Source organism: Phyllobates terribilis, unplaced genomic scaffold, assembly GCF_046119375.1.
Source record: "Phyllobates terribilis strain yellow unplaced genomic scaffold, ASM4611937v1 Scaffold_3__8_contigs__length_932513732, whole genome shotgun sequence".
Taxonomy (NCBI): Eukaryota; Metazoa; Chordata; class Amphibia; order Anura; family Dendrobatidae; genus Phyllobates; species Phyllobates terribilis.
In genome coordinates, this window is record NW_027362763.1 from 807,937,237 (window position 1) to 807,947,995 (window position 10,759).

The window sequence follows — 10,759 nt, forward strand, 5'->3', positions numbered from 1 at the left end:
TTCCGTCCAGATGTGTCCGGATCCCAGAATTCCAAGCGGCGGAAGTTCGCCGACCGCCATATTGGGACACCCGAGTGATGGGTGTCTCAATATGGAAACCGCTGGTGATACCAGCCTCTTGCGCTGTACCACCAGCGGAACACCGTTGCAACACACACACACACACTGTATACGTCGTACGCACCACACACACAAACACACTGTATACGCTATATGCACGACACACGCACACACTATATACGCCGTATGCAACACACACTGTATGCACCGTACGTATCACACACACACATGCAGTATATGCCATATGCACCACACACACTGTATACGCCGTACGCACCACACACTGTATACGCCATACACACCACACACACACTGTATACGCCATACACACCACACACACACTGTTTACGCCTTACACACCAAACACACACACTGTATATGCCATACACACACACACTGTATACACCATACGCACCACACAAACACACACAGTATACGCCATACGCACCACACACACACACACACTGTAAACGCCGTACGCACCCCCCCACACACACTGTATACGCCGTACACACAAACACACACTGTATACGCTGTACGCACCACACACATACACACACTGTATATGCCGTACGCACCACATACACACACTGTATACGCAGTACGCACCACATACACACACACTGTATACTCCGTACGCACAATACATACACGCAATGTACACTGTGTTCCAAATTATTCTGAAAATAATATTTTCTCAGATTTTCCAAAATTACCTATATGAATTGCAGTCATTGTAATTTTCCAGTCAAATAACTATTAGAGTACAATTGAAAGGTTTTTGTACAAACTGCCTATGATAACAGTATATTTTTAAACAAATAAAACACTCAAACTGCACTCAAAATGCATGTTCCAAATTATTATGCACAGCAGAGTTTTCAACCTTTTAATTTTAATAAAGAACAAAAAAATGGTCATTTTTGAAATTATAAGCATTAGCAGGTTATTGCAAACTGAAATCAAACAGTTTTCAACTCAAAACTTTATTCTAGGTGATGTTACATTTGCACATAGGACCCCTTGTTCGAAAGGAGCTTCTGAACTCTCTCGTCTATTGAATTTGTCAGGTTTTGGATGGTTTCTGCTTCAATTGTTTTGCATGAGGACAGAATACCCTCCCAGAGCTGTTGCTTAGATGTGAACTGCCTCCCGCCATCATAGACACTCCTTTTGATGATGCTCCAGAGGTTCTCAAAGGGGTTGAGGTCAGGGGAGCATGGGTGCCACACCATAAGTTTGTCCCCTTTTATGCCCACAGCAGCCAGAGATGCAGATGTGTTATGTGCAGCATGAGACGGTGCATTATCATGCATGAAAATGATCTTGCTGCGGAATGCACGGTTCTTCTTGAACCATGGCAGGAAGTGCTGTTTGAGAAACTCAACATACATTATGGAGTTCATCTTTACCCCTTCAGGGATCCTAAAGGGGCTGACAATCTCTCTCCCCATGATTCCAGCCCAAAACATTACTCCACCTCCTCCTTGTTGGCGCCGTAGCCATGTTTGCATGGGGTGTCCATCAACCAGCCATCCTCCACTCCATCCATCTGGACCATCGAGCGTTGCACGGCACTCATCGGTGAACAAAACAGTTTTGAAGTCAGTCTTCATGTATTGTTTGGCCCACTGGAGCCGTTTCTGCTTGTGTGCAGTGGATAGAGGAGGTCGACAGCATGGCTTATGCACAGCTGCAAACCTCTGAAGGACCCTGTCATGGTACATAGTTTTCCCTGTCCTGCATTTCTGTATAAAATGTCATGATGTGATGTAAGTACCCATGGCCTTTCCCAGATCTTTGTTCCTCAGCCATAATTTAACTTGGGCTTGTGTCAACACCGCTAGAGGACTCCCCATTGTTCTCTTAAGCAGGGGGAGAACTCACAGTACACATCTTTATAGACACATCGGAGCCATGCCATGGACTAAACCATCGACTAGGAGGGGGGAACCCTCTCCTCCCCTACCCTTGGGCTGTTCCCGGTAGCCCAAGACAATGGACTTATGCGTGACCAGTGTTGTGTTGGGAGATCTCTGGAGGAAGAAGAGTGGGGGCTCTTAGCTGCGGCAAGACCTCACGCCCGTTGGTGATTGTGGACTTATTATGGACCTTAGGAATAACATGGATTTTTGATTTGGTATGCTGCCCGCCTTAATAAACCCCGTTGGATCGTTCTTAGTCCGGTGGTCTCTTCTTGCTCTGCCGCATACCCCATCAAAGACCCTGCATCTTGTTGTTCGGGGGACGTTGGAGGCACCAGAAGCTTCAAAAACTTGTCTGCTGCTATGACAAGGCTTTTTTGCCGCTGCTCTTTTAACCTGACGTAATTGCCTGTAGGAAAGAGTCCACAATTTTCCCTTATCAGCACGTACACGTGTGTACTGTGAATCAGCTACATACTTCTTGATTGTGCGATGATCAGGATGAAGTGCCTTGGCAATGTTGATTGTAGTCATGCCTTGACCTAAACACTCCACAATTTGTTGCTTCTCAGCAGCCGACACATCCTTTTTCTTTCCCATTTTGGCAGAAAATGTAGGCTGCTTAATAATGTGGGACAGCCTTCTTAAGTATTCTTGCATTTCATTGGACACACCTGCCAAACTAATTAGCACAGGTGTCTGCAATTGCTTACAGTGATATAAAGAGCCCTGACACACATCACCATCAATGAGTTTAAGTGACAAACAAAAAAATTCTTACCTTATCACTCCTAAACACTTTTTGCATAATAATTTGGAACACAGTGTATATGCCGTGCGCACCGCACACACACTGTATATGCTGCATGCACAATCACACATACTCTGTATACGCCGTACGCACCACACACACACACACACACTGTATACGCCGTACGCATCACACACACTCACACACACACACTGTATATGCCGTGCGCACCACACACACACTGTATATGCCGTACGCACCACACAAACACACACAGTATACGCCATACACACCACACACACTCTAAATGCCGTACGCACCCCACCACACACACTGTATACGCCGTACACACAAACACACACTGTATACGCCGTACGCACCACACACACACACTGTATATGCCGTACGCACCACCACACACACACTCTGTATACGCCGTACGCACCACACACACACACACACACACTGTATACGCCGTACGCACCACACACACACTGTATACGCCGTACGCACCACACACACACTATATATGCCGTACGCACCACCACTCACACACTCTGTATACGCTGTACGCACCACACACTTACACTGTATTCGCCGTACGCACCACACACACACTGTATACGCCGTACGCACCACACAAACACACACAGTATACGCCATACACACCACACACACACACTCTAAATGCCGTACGCACCCCCCACACACACTGTATACGCCGTACACACAAACACACACTGTATATGCCGTACGCACCACATACACACACACACTGTATACGCCGTACGCACCACCACACACACACTCTGTATACGCCGTACGCACCACACACACACACACACACACACACACTGTATACGCCGTACGCACCACACACACACTATATATGCCGTACGCACCACCACTCACACACTCTGTATACGCTGTACGCATCACACACTCACACTGTATACACCGTACGCACCACCACACACACACTCTGAATACGCCTTACGCACAACACACACACTGTATACGCCATATGCACCACCACACATGCACTGCATACGCAGTACGCACCACACACACACACTCTGTATACGACGTACCCACCACACACACACTGTATACGCCGTAGACACCACACACACACTGTATACACCGTACGCACCACATACACACTATATATGCCGTACGCACCACCTCTCACACACTCTGTATACGCTGTACGCACCACACACTCACACTGTATACGCCGTACGCACCACACACACACACTGTATGCGCCGTACGCACCACACAAACACACACAGTATACGCCATACACACCACACACACACACACTCTAAATGCCGTACGCACCCCCCCACACACTGTATACTCCGTACACACAAACACACACTGTATACGCCGTACGCACCACACACACACACACACACTGTATATGCCGTACGTGCCACATACACACACACACTGTATACGCCGTACGCACCACACACACACACTGTATACGCCGTACGCACCACCACACACACACTCTGTATACGCCGTACGCACCACACACACACTCACACATACACACACACACTGTATACGCCGTACGCACCACACACACACTATATATGCCGTACGCACCACCACTCACACACTCTGTATACGCTGTACACACCACACACTCACACTGTATACGCCGTACGCACCACCACACACACACTCTGAATACGCCGTACGCACAACACAAACACTGTATACGCCATATGCACCACCACACATGCACTGCATACGCAGTACGCACCACACACACACACTCTGTATACGACGTACGCACCACACACACACTGTATACGCCGTAGACACCACACACCCACTGTATACACCATACGCACCACATACACACTATATACGGCGTACGCACCACCACACACACACTGTATACGCCGTACGCACCACACACACACGCACTGTATACACCGTACGCACCACACACACATAAACACACTGTATACGCCGTACGCACCACACACACAAACTGTATACGCCGTACGCACCACACACACACTCTCTGTATACGCCGTACGCACCACACACACACACTGTATACGCCGTATGCACGACACACACACACTATATGCGCCATATGCACCACACATACACACTGTATACGCCGTACGCAACACCACTCACACACTCCGTATACGCTGTACGCACCACACACACTGTATATACTGTACGCACCACCACACACACTCTGTATACGCTGCACGCACAACACACACACTGTATACGCCGTACGCACCACCACACACGCACTGCATACGCAGTACGCACCGCACACATACACTCTGTATATGACGTATACACCACACACAAACACACTGTATATGCCGTACACACCACACACACACTGTATACGCCGTACACACAAACACACACTGTATACGCCGTACACACCACACACACACACTGTATATGCCGTACGCACCATATACACACACATACTGTATACACCGTACGCACCACACACACACTGTATACGCCGTACGCACCACCACACACACACTCTATATACACCATACGCACCACACACACACACACACACACACTGTATACGCCGTACGCACCACACACACACTATATATGCCGCACGCACCACCACTCACACACTCTGTATACGCTGTACACACCACACACTCACACTGTATACGCCGTACGCACCACCACACACACACTCTGAATACGCCGTACGCACAACACAAACACTGTATACGCCATATGCACCACCACACACACACTCTATATACACCATACGCACCACACACACACACACACACACACACTGTATACGCCGTACGCACCACACACACACTATATATGCCGCACGCACCACCACTCACACACTCTGTATACGCTGTACGCACCACACACTCACACTGTATACACCGTACGCACCACACACACACTGTATACGCCGTACGTACCACACACACACTGTATATGCTGTACGCACCACACACACACACACACTATATGCGCCATATGCACCACACATACACACTGTATACGCCGTACGCACCACACACACACACACACTGTATACGCTGTACGCACCATACACACACTCTCTGTATACGCCGTACGCACCACACACACACTGTATACGCCGTATGCACGACACACACACACACACTATATGCGCCATATGCACCACACATACACACTGTATACGCCATACGCACCACCACTCACACACTCCGTATACGCTGTACGCACCACACACACACACACTGTATATGCTGTACGCACCACCACACACACTCTATATACGCCGCACACACAACACACACACTGTATACGCCGTACGCACCACCACACATGCACTGCATACGCAGTACGCACCGCACACACACACTCTGTATATGACGTATGCACCACACACAAACACACACTGTATACGCCGTACACACCACACACACACTGTATACGCCTTACGCAGCACCACTTACACACTCTGTATATGCTGTTCGCACCACACACACACTGTATACGCCGTACGCACCACCACACACACACACTATATATGCCGTATGCACCACATACACACACACACACTGTATACACTATATGCACCACACACACATACACACACTGTATATGCCGTACGCACCACACACACTGCATACGCCGTATGCACCACACACACACTGTATACGCCGTACGCACCACACACACACTGTATACGCCATATGCACCACCACACGCACACACACACTGTATACACCGTACGCAGCCTCTTGCGCGGTACCACCAGCAGAAAACCATTGCGAACACGCCGAACATGCCGCACACGCCGCCACCGGGATCAGCCAAATGGTTCACTGAATGCCGCCATCTTTGCACAGGAGGAGCGCATGCGCAGTTTTAATGTGACTACCGCTATCTGCCTGCACAAAGATGGCGGCAGTCTGATTTACTGCGCGGAGAGGCAGCTCAAACGAGAGAACACATGAGGGAAGAAGACAGCACAGGCGATCTGCTGCCTGCAACATCCTTCAGCATGACCTGTCTGGCAGTGGGTCAGTAATGGTATGGGGTGGCATTTCTTTGGAGGGCCACACAGCCCTCCATGTGCTCGCCAGAAGTAGCCTGACTGCCATTAGGTACTGAGATGAGATCCTCAGACCCCTTGTGAGACCATATGCTGATGCGGTTGGCCGTGGGTTCCTCCTAATGCAGGACAATACCAGACCTCATGTGGCTGGAGTGTGTCAGCAGTTCCTGCAAGATGAAGACATTGAAGCTATGGACTGGCCCGCCCGTTCCCCAGACCTGAATCCGATTGAGCACATCTGGGACATCATGTATCGCTCCATCCACCAACGTCACGTTGCACCACAGACTGTCCAGGAGTTGGCAGATGCTTTAGTCCAGGTCTGGAAGGAGATCCCACAGGAGACCATCCGCAACCTCATCAGGAGCATGCCCAGGCCTTGAAGGGAGGTCATACAGACATGTGGAGGCTGCACACAATACGGAGACTCATTTTTACTTGTTTTAAGGACATTAGATCAAAGTTGGATCAGCCTGTAGTGTGTTTTTCCACTTTAATTTTGGGGGTGACTCCAAATCCAGGCCTCCATTGTTTAATAAATTTGATTTCCATTGATGATTTTTGTGTGATTTTGTTGTCAGCACATTCAACTTTGTACAGAACAAAGTATTCAATGAGAATATTTCATTCATTCAGATCTAGGATGTGTTATTTGAGTGTTCCCTTTATTTTTTTGAGCAGTGTAAATATACAGGGTGGGCCATTTATATGGATACACCAAAATTAAATGGGAATGGTTGGTGATATCAACTTCCTGTTTGTGGCACATTAGTATATGGGAGGGGGAAAACTTTTCCAGATGGGTGGTGACCATGGTGGCCATTTTGAAGTCGGCCATTTTGGATCCAACTTTATTTTTTTCAATGGGAAGAGGGTCATGTGACACATCAAACTTATTGAGAATTTCATAAGAACAACAATGGTGTGCTTGGTTTTAATGTAACTTTATTCTTTCATGAGTTTTTTACAAGTTTATGACCACTTATAAAATGTGTTCAAAGTGCTGCCCATTGTGTTGGATTGTCAATGCAACCCTCTTCTCCCACTCTACACACAATCATAGCAACACCGTAGAAGAAATGCTAGCACAGGCTTCCAGTATCCGTTGTTTCAGATGCTGCACATCTCGTATCTTGATGGTATGGTGTGGTATATGGGGTACAAAGATAATGGGGCCATTCTTCATCAATAGAAACCTCAATGCCACTTGATATCTGAAATTGCTACATGATGATGTGTTGCCCTCTTTATGCACTGAAGATAGCACGTTCCCTGAGTTTTTCCAACAAGATGGTGCACCACCACATTATGGGTGTCAGGTCCGAGCATTCCTACATGAACAGTTTCCTGGAAAGTGGATTAGTCATCGTGGGCCAGTTGAATGGCCACAAAGGTCTCCCAATCTGACCCCTTTAGAGTTTTAGAGATCATCTGAAGGCAATTGTCTATGCTGTGAAGATACGAGATGTGCAGCATCTGAAACAATGGATACTGGAAGCCTGTTCTAGCATTTCTTCTGCAATGTTGCTATCAGTGTGTCAAGAGTGGGAGAAGAGGGTTGCATTGACAATCCAACAAAATGGGCAGCACTTTGAACACATTTTATAAGTGGTCATAAACTTGTAAAAAAAATCATGAAAGAATAAAGTTACTTAAAACCAAGCACACCATTGTTTTTCTTATGAAATTCTCAATAAGTTTGATGTGTTCCATGACCCTCTTCCCATTGAAAAAAATAAAGTGGGATCCAAAATGGCCGACTTCAAAATGGCCACCATGCTCACCACCTATCTGGAAAAGTTTTCCCCCTCCCATATACTAATGTGCCACAAACAGGAAGTTGATATCACCAACCATTCCCATTTAATTTAGGTGTATCCATATAAAAGGCACACCCTGTATATATTGTAAATATACATTTACATTTATGACACCGTAATTACCTCATATTTTGACATAGTTACCATATTTTTCGGACTATAAGACGCATTTTTTTCCTCCAAAAAGCGGCAGTGATGCAGGTCACAGGAGGCACCTGCTGCAGCTAACACTATGCCCACTGCTAAAGAAAATGAATATTCACTGCTCCCCATGCCCATGGGAGTGTGGAGCACTGAATATTCATTCTCCTTAATAGCGCGTACAGTGTCAGCAGTGGCTTCCTGCAGCGGCTGCGGCAAACAGTGTGCCCGCTATTAAAGAGCATGAATATTCACTGCTCCCTCCTCCCATGGCTTGGGGAGTAGTGAATATTCATTCTCTTTACTAGGGGGCACACATGATAGCCAAGCCGCTGCAGAAAGCCAGTGGCTGCGGCAGACACTGTGCACGCTATTAATGATAATGAATATTCACTACTCCACGCCCCCACAGTCCCGACATGGGGAGCAGTGAATATTCCGGCAGATGTCCTCAGCATGTGAAGGCACATGGCAGTGATGTCATGCACTGCTCACAAGGTGAAATCAGCTGCGGGCAACAGAACAGGACGCAGTTCTGGAGCAGAGGGAAGGTGAGTAGAATCCTCTATTTTTTATTTGTGTGTAACATGATGGGGATGGGGGTGCCATGCGTACCAGGATGGGGATTTAGTGCCATACATACAGGGATGGGGGTGCCATGCATACCAGGATGGGCAGGAGGGTGCCATGCATACCAGGATGGGTATGGGGGTGCCATGCTGTCACGGGTGTGTCAGAAGTGACAGACAGTCGCCCTGCAGTTGGTTGCAGGAGATCTCTATGTTTGGCATTACAGACACCTTCTTAGAGACTGTCTCTCTAGGACCCAGCGGCTAACTTCCTCTGGCTAATTAACACCCTGGCCTGGGTGTATAAATGCCTGCTGTCTGCTAGAGGGAGGTGCCGGCGATGCTCTTTGTGAAGGCTCGGAGCAAGTGCATTATTTCACCCTCTCTGGAGCTCTGAAGACGGGTGTTCATCTCTCTGAAATCGACTAAAAGCTAAGCTATCTTCCCTTGTTTGTTCCCCCTTGTTGTCTTTAGTAGTCAGTGGGGATAGAATAGCTCTCATCCCCCTCCCTTCCCTAGCCAGATAAAGTGAGGTTCGCATGCAGTGATTGGTGAAGAGCCAATATAGGGACGTTAGTGGAGAAAGGGTGATACTAGATCAGCCTAGGAGGTTTCCACTCCCCCCTTTTCCTAGAGACTGGGCTCCCTTACCCTCTTCCCTTTGTGTTGCACTAAGTCTTTCCCACACATGCATACCAGGATGGGGATGCCAATCATACCAGGATGGGGGTGCCATAGATACCAGAATGGGGAGGGGGGTGCCATGCATACCAGGATGGGGATGGGGGATGCCATATATATCAGAATGGGGGTGCCATGCATGCCAGGATGGGGATGGAGGTGACAAGTATACCAGGATAAGGATTCCATGCATACCAGGATGGAGGTGCCATGCATACCAGGATGGGGATGGGGTTGCCATGCATACGGGGATGGGGGTGCCATGCATACCAGGATGGGTTGCCATTCATACCGGGGTGGGGGTGCCATGCATACCAGGATGGGAATGGGGGTGCCATTCATACCAGGATGGGGATGGGGGTGCCATGCATACCAGGATGGGGATAGGGGTGCCATGCATACCAGGATGGGGGTGCCATGCATACCAGGATGGGGATGAGGGTGCCATGCATACCAGGATGGGGATGGGATGCCATGAATACCAGGATGGGAATGGGGGAAGCCATGCATACCAGGATGGGGGTGCCATGCATACCAGGATGAGGGACCATGTAAACCAGGATGTGGATGGGGCCACGTATAACGGGGGTCATATATACCAGGATGGGGGCATATACTGGGGTGTCTGGAGCAGTGGGGCCCAAAGGGGGAATTGAACCTAGAGGCCCACCCTACAGCTATATGCAAATACCTGTTAGCCGTTATCCCTGTTATAGTGGAGC